The 15921-nt window shown below is 49.8% G+C and overlaps 1 protein-coding gene across 12 annotated transcripts in view; it reads right to left on the bottom strand.

The window, feature by feature from the left end:
- The window catches only part of zmiz1a (zinc finger, MIZ-type containing 1a), a 527531-nt gene that overhangs the window by 501314 nt on the left and 10296 nt on the right, over positions 1 to 15921 (bottom strand). The gene's annotated exons all lie outside the window — the stretch shown is intronic.

The raw sequence follows: 15921 nt of genomic DNA, 5'->3' as shown, positions 1-15921 counted from the left end.
GGGGGGGAGGAGGAGGAGGAGGAGGGGGGGGGTGGAGGAGGAGGAGGAGGAGGGGGAGGGGGGGGAGGAGGAGGAGGAGGAGGAGGGGGGGGAGGAGGGGGAGGAGGAGGAGGGGGGGAGGGGAGGAGGAGGAGGGGAGGAGGAGGAGGGGGGGTGGAGGAGGGGGAGGAGGAGGAGGGGGGGTGGAGGAGGAGGAGGAGGAGGAGGAGGGGGAGAGGAGGAGGTGGGGGGGGGAGGAGGAGGAGGGGGGAGGAGGAGGGGGAGGGGGGGAGGAGGGGGAGGGGGAGGAGGGGGAGGGGGGGGAGGGGGGGGAGGGGGGGGAGGAGGGGGGGGGAGGAGGAGGAGGAGGGGGGGGAGGGGGAGGAGGAGGAGGGGGGGAGGGGGGGAGGAGGGGGGGTGGGGTGGAGGAGGGGGGGTGGAGGGGGAGGAGGAGGAGGGGGAGAGGAGGAGGAGGGGAGGAGGAGGAGGGGGTGGAGGAGGGGGAGGAGGAGGAGGAGGGGGGGGAGGAGGAGGGGGAGGAGGAGGGGGGGAGGAGGAGGGGGTGGAGGAGGAGGAGGAGGGGGGGGTGGAGGAGGAGGAGGAGGAGGAGGGGGGATGGAGGAGGAGGAGGAGGAGGAGGAGGAGGGGGGGTGGAGGAGGAGGAGGAGGAGGAGGAGGGGGAGGTGGAGGAGGGGTGGAGGAGGGGTGGAGGAGGGGTGGAGGGGGGGGTGGAGGGGGGGGGTGGAGGAGGGGTGGAGGAGGGGTGGAGGTGGAGGAGGAGGGGGGGTGGAGGAGGAGGGGGGTGGAGGAGGAGGGGGGGTGGAGGAGGAGGGGGGTGGAGGAGGAGGGGGGGTGGAGGAGGAGGGGGGGGTGGAGGAGGAGGGGGGGTGGAGGAGGAGGAGGGGGGGTGGAGGTGGAGGAGGAGGAGGAGGAGAGGGGGTGGAGGAGGGGGGGTGGAGGAGGAGGAGGGGGGGTGGAGGAGGAGGAGGAGGAGGAGGAGGAGGAGGGGGGGGAGGAGGAGGGAGGGAGGGAGGGAGAGGAGGAGGGAGGAGGAGGAGGGAGGGAGGGAGGAGGGAGGGGGAGGGAGGAGGAGGGAGGGAGGGAGGGAGGAGGGAGGGAGGGGAGGGAGGGGAGGTGGAGGAAGCAAAGAAATGCCATCAAGAGGGAGGGGCAATCGGTTCTGCATGGCACGGAGCTCTGACCAGGTGAAAGCGAGCAATGCTTCAGGAGGTGCACAGCTCCCCCAGAATGTGGAGGCCAGTTCCTATTAAACTGCCCCTATTTGCACAATAAAAAGTTACTCCGCAAGCACATCTGGTTATTACGTTGGTGCAACACAGATGGCGCCCTTTGATCTCCCCGTCTTCAGAAAATGAGGGGCCACCGACCGACATTACCTCATCAGGAGACTCCTGAAGGGAACGGTGGCGCACTGGTTGTGTTACTGGACTGGTAATCCAGAGAATGCGAGTTCAAATCCCACCATGGCAGATTGAGAATTTGATTTCAGTTAAAAGAATATATGGAGATAAAAAGTGCTCAGATTGTCATAAAATCCCAACGGGCTTTATAACGTCTTTTAGGGAGGGGAACCTGCCAGTCTGGCCTATGCGTGACTGCAGTGCCACACCAATGTGGTCGAGTCTTAACTGCCCTCTGACATGGCCTAGCAAACGTATTGCTTTGCCAGTGATGGCCATGTCCAGAGAGTGAATTTTTAAAAATACATCTGAATTGCAATATTCTATTCGGTGTTTGCACTGGACTGATTTACAGTGTCCATCATGAACTCAAGCGCTGCGGAATTGCTTGCTCCCAGTCCATCCCTAGATGGGCCTGTTGCCTTTGGAGGCACAGCAGAGCAGACTCAGCAACCGAGGTTCCATACCAGGGTAAGCAATCACACTGAACGCAAGAACATAAGAATTAGGAGCAGGGGGAGGCCATACGGCCCCTCGAGTCTGCTCCGTCTTTCAAGAAGATCACAGCTGATCTTCGACCTCAACTCCACTTTCCCGCCCGATCCCCATATCCCTTGATTTCCCTAGAGTCCAAAAAAATCTATCGATCTCAGTTTTGAATACACTCAACAGATAGTCACCTAGAGCTCAACACACAAGTCGACAGAACACCAGTGACCTGGTTTTACCCAGTGCGCCTGCAGCACGCCACTGAAAATACAAATAATCACAAAGGGCCAGCTGGACTCTGGACTCTGGACTACAAGCTGCAGTATAAACAGGGTAGTGTCTGGGGAGGGTACGTGGCAGCCAGATTCAGTAGGGGTCCAATTCAGCATCAAGTCCACTGCCAAGCATCAGAATCTGTGCCAGCGGGAAAGCACTCCGCTGGAGGTTTATTTATGCCAGCTCCAATTCAACACTAACTTCATATGGGATCGTGCGAGATCAGAGGTCAGGCAAGGGGACCCTCTGTGTCCGAGAACAATCGGGGCATTAAATGCCACGTGCGAGAGTTGTGCAAGTGGTTTATACACAGGGTACGCAGCTCCTGAAACCGTGTGCACGAGGCAGCTCGACAGAATACACACCTACGGCGAGTCACAAAATAAACAGATCACGGCACAAAGTGGCGCCTACTGTGCATGCGGTGCTCCAAGCGTTGCAGCCCAACACCACACCGTGGTTTCACTTAGTTAACATACCATGACCAACATGCGTTGCATCACAACAGTTCAAACACATGCTCCCAGTCAACAAAAACAAATACCATGGGGAGCTTGGTGGCACAGTGGGTCACACGGGTGACTTTTCACCTCAGACGGATGGGTTCAAATCCAGACCAACGCGATAAAAAACAAAACATTCTACTTGACATGAGTTCAAAGTAGACATAGCTCTACAAACTCGAAACTCTCCCATTTTCACCTCAAGATCGGCCTGGTGGGTGCGAGAAGTGGAAACACTGGTGCAGTAGTGGGTGCTAAGCACATTGTTGAGGCAAAGTAGAGGGAGTTGTATTCTGCATATATCGGATAGACCTGGTCTGACAGCACTCGAAGCCGACAATAGATGCCCGAAATGGAAAGCATTCCATTCCCCCAACACTTTGGTAAACACAAGTTTAAAAACCATTTGCAAAACATTACAAAATCTACTGAATTCAAATTAGCCGGTGTCTCACATATAAAGTCATGATGACTGTGATAGGATGATGGTATTTTTTGCTGCAGGCAATTTCTACCAGGTAAAGTCAAATTTACATTAAAAACCGGCCCAAATACCTGAAAATGTGAGAACATCAAGGCTGCTGGATTGAAAAACGATTAAAAATAGGCCACTGAATATGCAAATGTTATCAGCTGGGACAGCTAATAAACTGACGAGCAATCTGCTTTCAGAAAGTACGACCGGATCTCCCCTGCAGTTGTTTTAGGGTCCAAACTACACTTGGGAGGTTCCAATTAACCTGGCGTGTTCCTTTAAGGCTACTGCTCAGGTGATCTCTCTGGAAAGATGGTCTAAATAAACAAACCGCGAAGTCAGTCGGAGGTCAATTGGGAAAGGAAGCTTCCGTGCATTGGCAGATCCTTGTAAATCCCTGGCTCTTGCTCTTGGGGAAGATGCCAGGTTATCAAGGGGTCAATAGTGGGAATTGTTATGGCTTTGACTTCACAGACATTCACTACATACTCGACTTTTGTGCACCCGATAAGCCAATTTCCCATCACTCCGCACACGGGGAGTTGAGACCAAATGTGGTCTTCAAGGTGACACAGGGTTAGCGGGCAGGGGATAACTGGACCAAGGGATACCGACGCAGGACTTTTAATAAAGATACAAGTTTGCGTAGGAAGATCCCATTATAAATGTAGGCCTAGGAATTAATAATGAGAATATGTTGACAAGATGTGTGACAAAAGTATGACAACAGGGAAGCCAAGTGGTGCAGACAAGAAAGTACATATCCAGTCTCCATTTTAAAGTTATAGATTATGTCTTGATTTTATATTGTTTACAAAGAAGTAGCAAGCCTTGGGACAATTTAGGAAGCAGAGAAGTGTAATGATCAGTAACATGTCATTCTAGAATGGTACACTAGGTGGAGCTGTATATTTAGTAAGGGGCTACCCACAAGGCAGTAGTCAAGATGGATGCCTGTACACTAGTCCACATGGCTGAATAAATGACTAGCTCAAGCTAGCTGTTCATAATGAAAACATCTACTTATTTATGAACATAATAACAGAGAAGTAGAGCTAATTGGACAATGGGAATTTCTGGATCGTGCAACCTGAGGAGCAGGGATGGTGAAAAGGCACTACAGTTCCACTACTGGTTGGAGAGTGCGATTACAGTGTGATAACTTTCAAGTACAGGAAGTACTGTTTCTTAGACAGGAAGTGCGTAGAGATGCAAGTTCTGAGTAAGCTATAGAGAGGTACATATTAGCAGACCTCCCGTAGCTCATAGTAAGTTGGAAGATACATGGTTTGGAAAGACAAGAATGTTATTCTGTGTAATGCACAAGGTATTATTCAGTTTAGGTGGAACTTTATTTCTTTATGGACCACAAAGTCTAACGGCTAAGTAAACAGAGGCTCAGGCCATTCAGTTTGATTGCTGTTTAGTCAGGGAACTTTGACCGTTGGAATGTGCGAGTCATTTTCAGGCTACAGATCAGAAGCAACCAGCTCCTCAAGATTTGCCTCTGTAATAAAGCATGGTGTCTGCAGTACGACATCTGTATGCACTAAATGTACTATTTTTAATACATTATAAAAGAAAGGTAGATTATATACTTAACCCCAGTAAGTTTAATATATTTAAAAGACAGCTATTGATAGACTAGCAGACTGGTCAAGTTGCAATTGTTTGGAATGGGCCTCCCTCATTTTGGTCCACAAATTCAGCCGAAATATATTGATCGGACTCCTAAAAATAAACACAGCTCCCAATGTCCAAATGAGTGTGATGTGGCTCATTGCTTTGGATCAGAACTCCGACTCCCAGCATTTCCCCCGACGGCAACAAAACAGATCAGGATCCTCTCGTCACAAAACAACCAGAAGAAAACTGCTGCGGACTATTCTTTCATTGCAGATCAGGAGGTACCTTATAAATTAATTAAAGTGACCCTGCTCAATAGAACCATCCATCAACACCACAATATCCCCACGGGTTGCAGTGGAACACTGCTGCAATTGGACTACTTCCTGCAGTGTCATTCAGAGTGCTGAATAAATCGCTACCTCTGTCTGCAACCTTACTGCACGGCTGAGACCATGTAATCAGGGGGTTTTATTAACCTTCTCTACACTGGCTCTCCAACATGCTGTACTATCAAATGAAGACAAAATTCCTGGCCCTGGAAGGCGTAAAAAAAAATTAAGCGTTTACGGATTCTTCTGCAAACAGCGCGAAGAAAATAATCTCGCTTCTGCTCTGACTCGTATGCAACTGTTTGAGTTCAATAGTAGCTCTGGAACACAGAGTGGTTCAGTGACCATATTTAATATCCTTTCCAAAGATACTACACCAGGAGAGCCTCCATAAAACAAACACAGCAAAGCCTGGCTCTTAACGCTCGCACTGATTGTTAATCCGGACAGTTGTTAACATGGCAAACTTGAGGAGTCGGTGCAATATTAAAATCGAACGGTCCCCGGTGACTGGTTTCCCAAGCACAGGACTACCACTTGGCGAATCAATAGCCTGCTTGCAAATGCTCCAATTTGGATAGAGGCAGCTCGTTTAGATGGAAAGTAAGTTAATGGCTTTTACTGCCATTAAAAAGAGCGGTGTATCCCAGTCACAGGGAGTACGATTCGATTCAGTCCAAAACACATCATCTCGTCACAGCCAACCTAAAGGAAGTGTCTTCCACTGTATTACACGAGTTACCTTATGAATTAAAAAGTGACCCTTTCAATAGAATCATCAACAATCACAATATCCCTCATATCTGATGAATGAATCTTCTCACATTTTCCCACCCACACTTCTCACGATGCCCCCCAGTTTACCAACCACCAACAACAGCTGAGATGATAGGCTGGCAGCTGACCTGCTTCCAGGCCTTCACCAATGTTAAGAAAGACTTGCATTTATATAGCGCCTTTCACAACCTCAGGACGTCCCAAAGTGCTTTACAGCCAATGAAGTACTTTTCGAATTGTTGTAATGTAGGAAACGCGACAGCCAATTTGCACAAACAGCAATGTGATAATGACCAGATAAACTGTTTTAGTGATGTTGATTGAGGGATAAATATTGGTCAGGGCACCGGGGAGAACTCCCCTGCTCTTCTTTGAATAGTGCAGTGGGCTCTTTTACGTCCCTCAGAGAGCTGACGGGGCCTCGGTTTAACGTTTCATCCGAAAGACAGCACCTCCGACAGTGCAGCACTCCCTCAGCACTGCACTGGGAGTGTCAGCCCTAGATTTTTGTGCTCGAGTCCCTGGAGTGGGACTTGAACCCACGACCTTCTGACTCGGAGGAGAGAGTGCTGAGCCACAGCTGGTGCTGGTTGCTAGGAGGCGAGTGCTACTCCCTTACATTTACCCTCTGGTACCCGAGAAAAGCACCTTGTGCCTGCAGTGGAATTCAGCAGTGTGGGGGTTTGGCCATTCCAAGTCTCCACATGCTGGTGCTCCACTACGATTAACGACAGAACATTTTTACTTGGAATATGTCTTCCATGAGGTAAACAAAGCTCTGACTTCCAGTTCCTCATTTAAAGGAAGGTTGGAAGGTAACATATTCCTCAGTTAGAATGTGCACAAGTAAGGAGTGTGATGGAATACTCTCCACTTGCCTGGATGAGTGCAGCTCCAACAACACTCAAGAAGCTCGACACCATCCAGGACAAAGCAGCCCGCTTGATAAGCACCCATCCACCATCTTAAACATTCACTCCCTCCACCACCGGCGTACCGTGGCTGCAGTGTGTACCATCTACAAGATGCACTGCAGCAACTCGCCAAGGCTTCTTCGGCAGCACCTCCCAAACCCGCGACCTTTGCCACCTAGAAGGACATGGGCAGCAGGCGCATGGGAACAGCACCACCTCCAAGTTCCCCTCCAAATCACACACCATCCTGACTTAGAAGTATATCGTCGATCCTTCATCGTCGCTGGGTCAAAATCCTGGAACTCCTTCCCTAACAGCACTGTGGGAGCACCGCCACCACACGGACTGCAGCGGTTCAAGAAGGCGGCTCACCACCAACTTCTCAAGGGCAACTGGGGATGGGCAATAAATGCTGGCCATGCCAGCGACGCCCACATCCCATAAACGAATTAAAAAAACACAAACAATTGTTCAGCCTGAGGCTGTGCAGTGTTGATCTGAAGCATGTTCAACAAATGAGACAACGGCTCAGTTTATAAAATAATTACCCAGTGTAATATAGTGTCTTACAGGCCTTGGTGGTTCCAGGTTTGGTTCTTGGTCTGTGCTGAATTAGCAGCAGTCGAATAAAAATAAAGAACTTGCATTTATATAGAGCCTTTTCATGACCACAGGACATCCCAAAGTGCTTTACTGCCAATTAAGTACTTTTGAATTTAAGTACAATTTGCGCACAGCACGGTCCCACAGCAGCATTGAGATAAAAGACCAGATAATCTGTTTCAATGATGTTGGGTGAGGGATAAATGTTGGCCAGAACACCGACCGGGGAGAACTCCCCTGCTCTTCTTCGAAAAACTGCCACGGGATCTTTTACGCCCACCCGAGAGGGCAGACGGGGCCTCGGTTTAACGTCTCATCCAAAAGATGGCAACTCCGACAGTGCGGCACTCCCTCAGCACTGCACTGGGAGCATCAGCCTAGATTATGTGCCCACATCTCTGTAGTGGGACTTGAACCCACAACCTTGCGACTCGGGAGGCGAGTGCGCTGCCCAAGTAACTCCTGCTGGGATGTTTTGGGCACTTGGGTGAGGTGCTGGGCGGGCTGGCAAAACCTACTGGACTGTACCCCGATATAAATCGGTGCCTTCAGGAAAATGGGGGAGCGAATCAGAGGGGGAATTTATCAAACCTAAAGAAAACTGATGGGAGACCAGTATACCGGTGCCTTGTATTAAAAAAAGCATCTGAAAGCATTCCAAAGTTAACCGTACACTTCTGGAGCAGCAGTGCACACATCAGAAGCACATGCATGCTCAGCGCATGCAGGGTCACTATTGCCGACCCAAATCAGCCGTCATTACAAACGGGTCGCGATTCAAGTTGAAAAAATAAATCCGATTCAGCTGATCCCAACTCACTAGGGCTCCGGCAGCGTTTATGAGCAGAGAGTCTCCAAGGACATAATAGCACATCTCACTTGTCAGCAGCAGCCTCCCATGTGCACAGTACAGGACTGATAATCTAATATCCATTCAAAAATAGCACAGAACATCAACATCTTCGCCAGGGCGGCTCAGGGAAAAGTGCAGCAGCTGGGTTCAAACACCGAGAACCTTTCTCCAAACCCTCCAAAGGAGCTACTGCAGTAGTTGGCTACGAGTGCCACAACCAACTGGGGGAGATGGGGGGGAGAGAGGGGAGGGGGATTGGGGGAGGAAGAGGGGGATTGGGGGAGGAAGAGGGGGATTGGGGGAGGGGGAAAGAGGGGGATTGGGGGGGGAAGAGAGGGTTTGGGGGGAAAGAGGGGGATTGGGGGAGGAAGAGGGGGATTGGGGGAGGAAGAGGGGGATTGGGGGAGGAAGAGGGGGATTGGGGGAGGAAGAGGGGGATTGGGGGAGGAAGAGAGGGATTGGGGGAGGAAGAGGGGGATTGGGGGAGGAAGAGAGGGATGGGGGGAAAGAGGGGGATTGGGGGAGGAAGAGGGGGATTGGGGGAGGAAGAGGGGGATTGGGGGAGGAAGAGGGGGATTGGGGAGGAAGAGGGGGATTGGGGGGAAAGAGGGGGATTGGGGGGAAAGAGGGGGATTGGGGGGAAAGAGGGGGATTGGGGGGAAAGAGGGGGATTGGGGGGAAAGAGGGGGATTGGGGGGAAAGAGGGGGATTGGGGGGAAAGAGGGGGATTGGGGGGAAAGAGGGGGATTGGGGGGAAAGAGGGGGATTGGGGGGAAAGAGGGGGATTGGGGGGAAAGAGGGGGATTGGGGGGAAAGAGGGGGATTGGGGGGAAAGAGGGGGATTGGGGGGAAAGAGGGGGATTGGGGGGAAAGAGGGGGATTGGGGGGAAAGAGGGGGATTGGGGGGAAAGAGGGGGATTGGGGGGAAAGAGGGGGATTGGGGGGAAAGAGGGGGGATTGGGGGGAAAGAGGGGGGATTGGGGGGGAAAAGAGGGGGATTGGGGGAGGAAGAGGGGGATTGGGGGAGGAAGAGGGGGATTGGGGGAGGAAGAGGGGGATTGGGGGAGGAAGAGAGGGATTGGGGGAGGAAGAGAGGGATTGGGGGGAAAGAGGGGGATTGGGGGAGGAAGAGGGGGATTGGGGGAGGAAGAGGGGGATTGGGGGGAAAGAGGGGGATTGGGGGAGGAAGAGGGGGATTGGGGGAGGAAGAGGGGGATTGGGGGAGGAAGAGGGGGATTGGGGGAGGAAGAGGGGGATTGGGGGAGGAAGAGGGGGATTGGGGGAGGAAGAGGGGGATTGGGGGGAAAGAGGGGGATTGGGGGGAAAGAGGGGGATTGGGGGGAAAGAGGGGGATTGGGGGGAAAGAGGGGGATTGGGGGGAAAGAGGGGGATTGGGGGGAAAGAGGGGGATTGGGGGGAAAGAGGGGGATTGGGGGGAAAGAGGGGGATTGGGGGGAAAGAGGGGGATTGGGGGGAAAGAGGGGGATTGGGGGGAAAGAGGGGGATTGGGGGGAAAGAGGGGGATTGGGGGGAAAGAGGGGGATTGGGGGGAAAGAGGGGGATTGGGGGGAAAGAGGGGGGATTGGGGGAAAGAGGGGGGATTGGGGGGGAAAAGAGGGGGATTGGGGGGGAAAAGAGGGGGATTGGGGGGGGAAAGAGGGGGATTGGGGGGGGGAAAGAGGGGGATTGGGGGGGAAAGAGAGGGTTTGGGGGGAAAGAGGGGGTTTAGGGGGAAAGAGGGGGTTTAGGGGGAAAGAGAGGGGAGGGTTGAAATGGGTGCATGTCCCATGCAGCCATTGAAAGCTTTTGCATTTGCTCAGAGTTCTTACCTGCAGACTGCTGCTTGTAGCTGCGGTGCAATTTATACAGAGGAGCTTGCACGCCGCTTGATTTACGACACTCCGCCCAACACGGAGCCTGCCATTACTAACTTCATTTATTGCCCACACCTGCCATTTGTATCATTTCTGTCGGATGCGCAACACCTGAGCTACTATCCATCAGTCAGCTGAAAAGCAGACATCACTTCACAAATTGAAAAAGAAATGAATACAGTTCTCATTTAAGCATGCTCTGTGGTTTAAGGTCCAATAAAATTTAACAGCTAAAAGCTCAAACACCACTTATATATTTTTTTTGAAAACCACTACATCTACACAATGCATTCCAAAATTTCTATTGCTTCCTAAGCAGAGCATTCGCTCTCGTTTAAATTTCACCATTTTCAGAATCCAGAACACCCGTTGAGTAAACGACAAGGTACAGTCGCAATAATCTCCACACATGTCAATCTGCCATAGCGTCACACACAGGGAGTCAAGACCCAAGTGCAATCTTCAGGTGAAGCAGAGTTAGAAGGCAAGGGATAATTGGAACTGGGCACACAAGACATAATTCACTTTAAAGTCATGCATTCTGTTCTTATTTTTATATTTTTCCATTATAAATCCCTATGTCCACATTAACTGCCTCAGTAGACATGTCGCGCTGTAATTGGCTCCTGGTTAAGCAATGCCTCGATTTTAAAATTCTCATCCTTGTTTTCAAATCCCTCCATGGCCTCGCCCCTCCCTATCTCTGTAACCTCCTCCAGCCCCACCCCCCGCACCCCTGAGATCTCTCTGCTCCTCTAATTCTGGCCTCTTGAGCATCCCCGATTTTAATCGCTCCACCATTGGTGGCCGTGCCTTCAGCTGCCAAGGCTCTAAGCTCTGGAATTCCCTCCCTAAACCTCTCCGCCTCTCTACCTCTCTTTCCTCCTTTAAGATGCTCCTTCAGACCTACCTCTCATCTACCCTGATTTCTCATGAGGCTCGGTGTCAAATTTTGTTTTATAACGCTCTCGTGAAGCGCCTTGGGATGTTCAAGGTGCTATGTAAATAAGTTGTTGTTGTAATTACAGCCTCCGGACAGAGGTGGCACTCTAGCCCATCCACTGGCAATTTCCATTACAACAGTGGACATAGAACTTCATGGGGCAGGGATGGGGGCGGGGGAAACTGACAGAAAATAGACTTTCAATAAATGTGCCGACCTTGAAAAGAGAGAGGTTCTCAAGGTCAGAAAAACCAGTATGAAATGACTGGCTCTCTGTTGTCTTAATACTTTTGATGCTTCGAAATGTTACTGAAATATGATGGGACATGCATGGCGCGCAAGATCCTTCTTGATATTACGAGTCAATCTCCTCTTGGTCTGGTACAGTGAGACTCAAGAGCAAGGGTAGTCTTCAGGTGAAGCGGCTTTAGAGGGTGCAGGAGAATTGCACCAGGACGCACAGATGTTATTCAGTCCCCATTTCAAAGTCATTCATTCAGTCCGTGCTTCTAAATATTTCCATTATAATTCCTAAAGTCCTCGTTTATAAATGGAAACTGCGTATGTAAATTCCGTGTCCACGTGTGTTAAATGCCTATGTAAACAGGTCACGCGGCAATTGCATCCTCCTACCAGTTGTGGCGCTGCAGATTCCATTATAAATGGGGCTATGTGAATTCAAAATGGAAACTTAACAGAAAACGTGCGCCGACACAAGATTTTTCAACATAGATTAAAAGAAAATGACACGATGGCAAACCCAGAGGTGGCAAGGGTTCCTTGCGACGCCACTGACTTTTTGGGGAGGGGGGCATAAATTTAATCTACTCCAAACCAGGGATTTCAGTAGTTTGGAGGTTCAACACTATAATGTGGACCCCACTTGGGAGGTAGAATCAAAATTTTAAACAGCTAGTGAGGATGACAAAGCCCATTGAAACCCAGGATCGAACAGTGGTGAACTGAAACCCAGAAGCTGCCCCAATTCAAACAATGACAAAGAAAAAAAAATTATATTTATAATAAGAAGCACTCTTTGGATTCAAGCTTCATCGTCACCATTTACCCAGTAGTCCAGGACTTTAAACAATACCACTCCAGGGGTACTTACACTTACACAGGCCAGGCCACCAGTCCTCATTCAAATCGTCACACACGTGTTCTGACTCTACACAGCGCCAGTACGTGCGCATTGAAGTGGGGTTTTTTTTTTTTTTTTAAAAAGAGGCACATGTGTGATTCCAGCAGCGCCTATAATAACCGTGATCTCCCAAAAAAAAGACTAGTATTTGAAAGAAAGTGGTAGTTTCGCTCATGGTAACCAGTTTTTCCTGGACTGTAAACAGTTAGCAAGCAGCAGGAGGTAAACCTCACCTACTGTGCAACCCAATTCACACTTGGCTTTAAAAGCTGGTTGCGTATCAAACATGCGTAAACCTGCAACCAAGAAGGTGGGGGGGTGGCGGTGGGGGAAAGGAGAGCAAACTTGTCTTGAAGCCAACTTTGTGAATGCGCAGCGGCTCCGAGTGGGCAACCAGCATCGGCTCGGCACCTGTTGTAAACAATTAGTTCTCTTTACTCCCGTGGCCCTATTGTCAGCCCGGGACTATAGCTGCATTAAAACAAACAGGCAGACTGCATGTAAGACACGCTTCCACAACACTGGACAGTGAGAAGACCTTCCCCTTTCAAGCAAATGGATCAAGCAGTGAAAGAACTTCTTTGTTGAACTTTTTTTTTTAAAAAAACCTCGACCAAAACATTACCGTTGATTGAGGCTGGCCAAAATGAAGGATCTGCTACTTTAGTGTTGCCTGTGCTCTAGTTTGACACTGGCAATTTGTACTGGTTCGAGTTTCTTCCACCTCCCTCCCCCACGCTGCCTCCCCCACCCCCGACATTTTTTACATCCTTTCGGCTCCCTTATCCCAACTCTCCTTTCACTGGACTTCTTCCTCCAGCCATTAAAGTAGCAAAGTGTTCCGCTTCCCCCTGCATAGATAACTAACTGGTCGGTGCAGGACAGAACCAGTCTAACCAGTTTCTTGGTCACATTGAAAACCAGCCACTGCACTCTAGTCCAACTATCAGCCAGCCAAACTGCCCCAAATTCATCAACTGGTTGAGTTTGAGCATCAGCTGTGACTCAGTGGGCAGCACCGTCACCTCTGAGTCAGAAGGTTGTGGGTTCAAGTCCCACTCCAGGGACTTGAGCACAAAAATCTAGGTTGACACTCCCAGTGCAGTGCTGAGGGAGCGCTGCACCTTCGGAGGTGCCGTCTTTCAGATGAGATGTTAAACCGAGGCCCCGTCTGCTCTCTCAGGTGGACGTGAAAGATCCCGCGGCACTATTTCGAAGAAGAGCAGGGGAGTTATCCCCGGTGCCCTGGGCCAATATTTATCCCTCAATCAACATCGCTAAAACAGATTATCTGATCATTATCACATTGCTGTTTGTGGGACCTTGCTGTGCGCAAATTGGCTGCCGCGTTTCCCACGTTACAACAGTGACTACACTTCAAAAAGTACTTCATTGGCTGTAAAGTGCTTTGGGGCATCCTGAGGATGTGAAAGGCGCGATAGAAATGCAACTCTTTTTTTTAAGCCTGAATGTGCAAAATTCTCGTGCTGGTGGTAGCAAGCAGTCACTGTCAAGTTAATTATATCTGTGCACTGTTCAACCCCAAATTAACTACTGTAGGTCAGATTGTTTTTATGAAGCAAAAAAAAGTGTGTGATTTTCATGTCCAGGGACAGGAGGACAATTTATCACAAGTCACTGGCTTTCGTTCTCTTGCTTACTCGTGCTGAAAATGTGATGCCGTTCACAGAATCACAGAAACCCCACAGTGCAGATAGAGGCCATTTCGGCCCATCGAGCCTGCACCGACACAGATCCCACCCGATCCCCGTAACCCCTACACCAACACATATCCCACCCTATCCCCGTAACCCCACGTATTTAATCCCCCTAACACTGAGGGTCAATTTATCATAGCCAATCAACCTAACCCGCACATCTTTGGACTGTGGGAGGAAACCGGAGCACCCGGAGAAAACCCACGCAAACACGGGGAGAATGTGCAAACTCCACACAGACAGTCACCCGAGGCCGGATTCGAACCCGGGTCTCTGGCGCTGTGAGGCAACAGTGCTAACCACTAGCACTAACCGTTGCCAGATACACTCAGCATACAGCAACTTCTTAAAGAGTTTCAGGCCTTTTCTTTTATTTTCTTTGCCTCTTCCTCGCCCTTTTGCTGATGGTTATCAATTCCCTCTCTGGGGTCGAGTTCCACAAGCGGTGGTCACCCTCCAGTACCACATCCATGTCACCAGTATTCACGAATGAGTCTCAACAATGCCATCAAACCATCTGACTCATAGCCCAGCCTTATCCTGCCTTCACCGGACGCTCATATACACTCCCAGCAGTAGTTTTCAAGATATTAAAGGGGGTAGATAGAGAGAAAGTATTTCTGATGGTTGGGGAGTCTGGGACTAGGGGCCATAGTCTAAAAATTAGAGCCAGACCTTTCAGGAGTGAAATGAGGAAACACTTCTACACACAAAGGGTGGTAGAAGTTTGGAACTCTCTACCGCAAAAAATTGATGCTAGATTAATTGTTAATTTTAAATCTGAGATTGATAGATTTTTGTTAACCAAAGGTATTAAGGGATGTGGGGCAAAGGCGGGTATATGGAGTTAGGTCGCAGATCAGCCATGATCTCATTCAATGGCGGAACAGGCTCGAGGGGCTAAATGGCTGGGGCCTTCCTGTATTATACAGTGATCTTAAAGTGGTGCCTTTATCTCCACGTTTGGAGCAGCTTTCTCTGCTCTCGATACCTTTCTCATCCTTATTTATCTCTCTGCTCTGAATTCATTTATCATTCATTTATTTTCTGTCCAGGCTAAACTGCAACTAACAAAAAGTTATGTTGTGTGTTCCTGCAGTGGCTCACTGTGTTGTCCCAGTAAGATATCCAGCAAGTAGAAAGAAAGACTTGAAAGACTTACATTTATACAGCGCCTTGCACGACCACTGGACATTCCAAAGCGCTCTACAGCCAATGAAGCACATTTTGAAGTGTGGTCACTGTTGTAATGTGGGAAACACGGCAGCCAATTTGCACACAGCAAGCTCCACAAATAGAAATGTGATAATGACCAGATAATCTGTTTTAGTGATGTTGATTGAGGGATAAATATTGGCCAGGACACCGGGGATAATTCCCCTGCTCTTCTTCGAAATAGTTCCATGGGATCTTTTACGTCCACCTGAGAGAGTAGACGGGACCTCGGTTTAACACATCTCATCTGAAAGACGGCACCTCCGATAGTGCAGCACTCCCTCAGCACTGCACTGGAGTGTCAGCCTAGCTTTTTATGTGCTCAAGTCCCTGGAGTGGGTCTTGAACCCACAACCATTTGGCTCAGAGGTGAGTGTGCTACCCACTGAGCCATGGCCGACACATTGCTTTGTAGCGATGCTGCAAAGGCTAGAAGGTCCCAAGTTCAATCTCTGTTGAGTTCACGGTCAGCCAGGACAACAGTAGGAGTGCTACAACAAGCCTTAATGCTCCTGGCTGAGGAAGTGGTGAGGGAAAAAAACTGTGCCGTGATTGGCTTGTGATGCCTCCATCACCATATAGCCTCCTGACAATTACAGTCAAGGTTCACACTTGAAGAGTGGTCAATGAAGCAAGGTTTCCAACTGCAACAATGAAACTGTAGGTTAGGGAACGCTGACACGCCAAGGGTGGTAGAAGTTTGAAACTCTCTTCTGCAAACGGCAAATGATGCTGCCTCAATAGTTAATTTTAAATCTGAGATTGATAGTTTTTTAGTAACC

This window comes from Somniosus microcephalus, chromosome 29, assembly GCF_052327205.1.
Source record: "Somniosus microcephalus isolate GS21.2 chromosome 29, FLI_Smic_1.0, whole genome shotgun sequence".
Lineage (NCBI taxonomy): Eukaryota > Metazoa > Chordata > Chondrichthyes > Squaliformes > Somniosidae > Somniosus > Somniosus microcephalus.
This window is presented reverse-complemented; position numbering and strand designations above follow the sequence as displayed.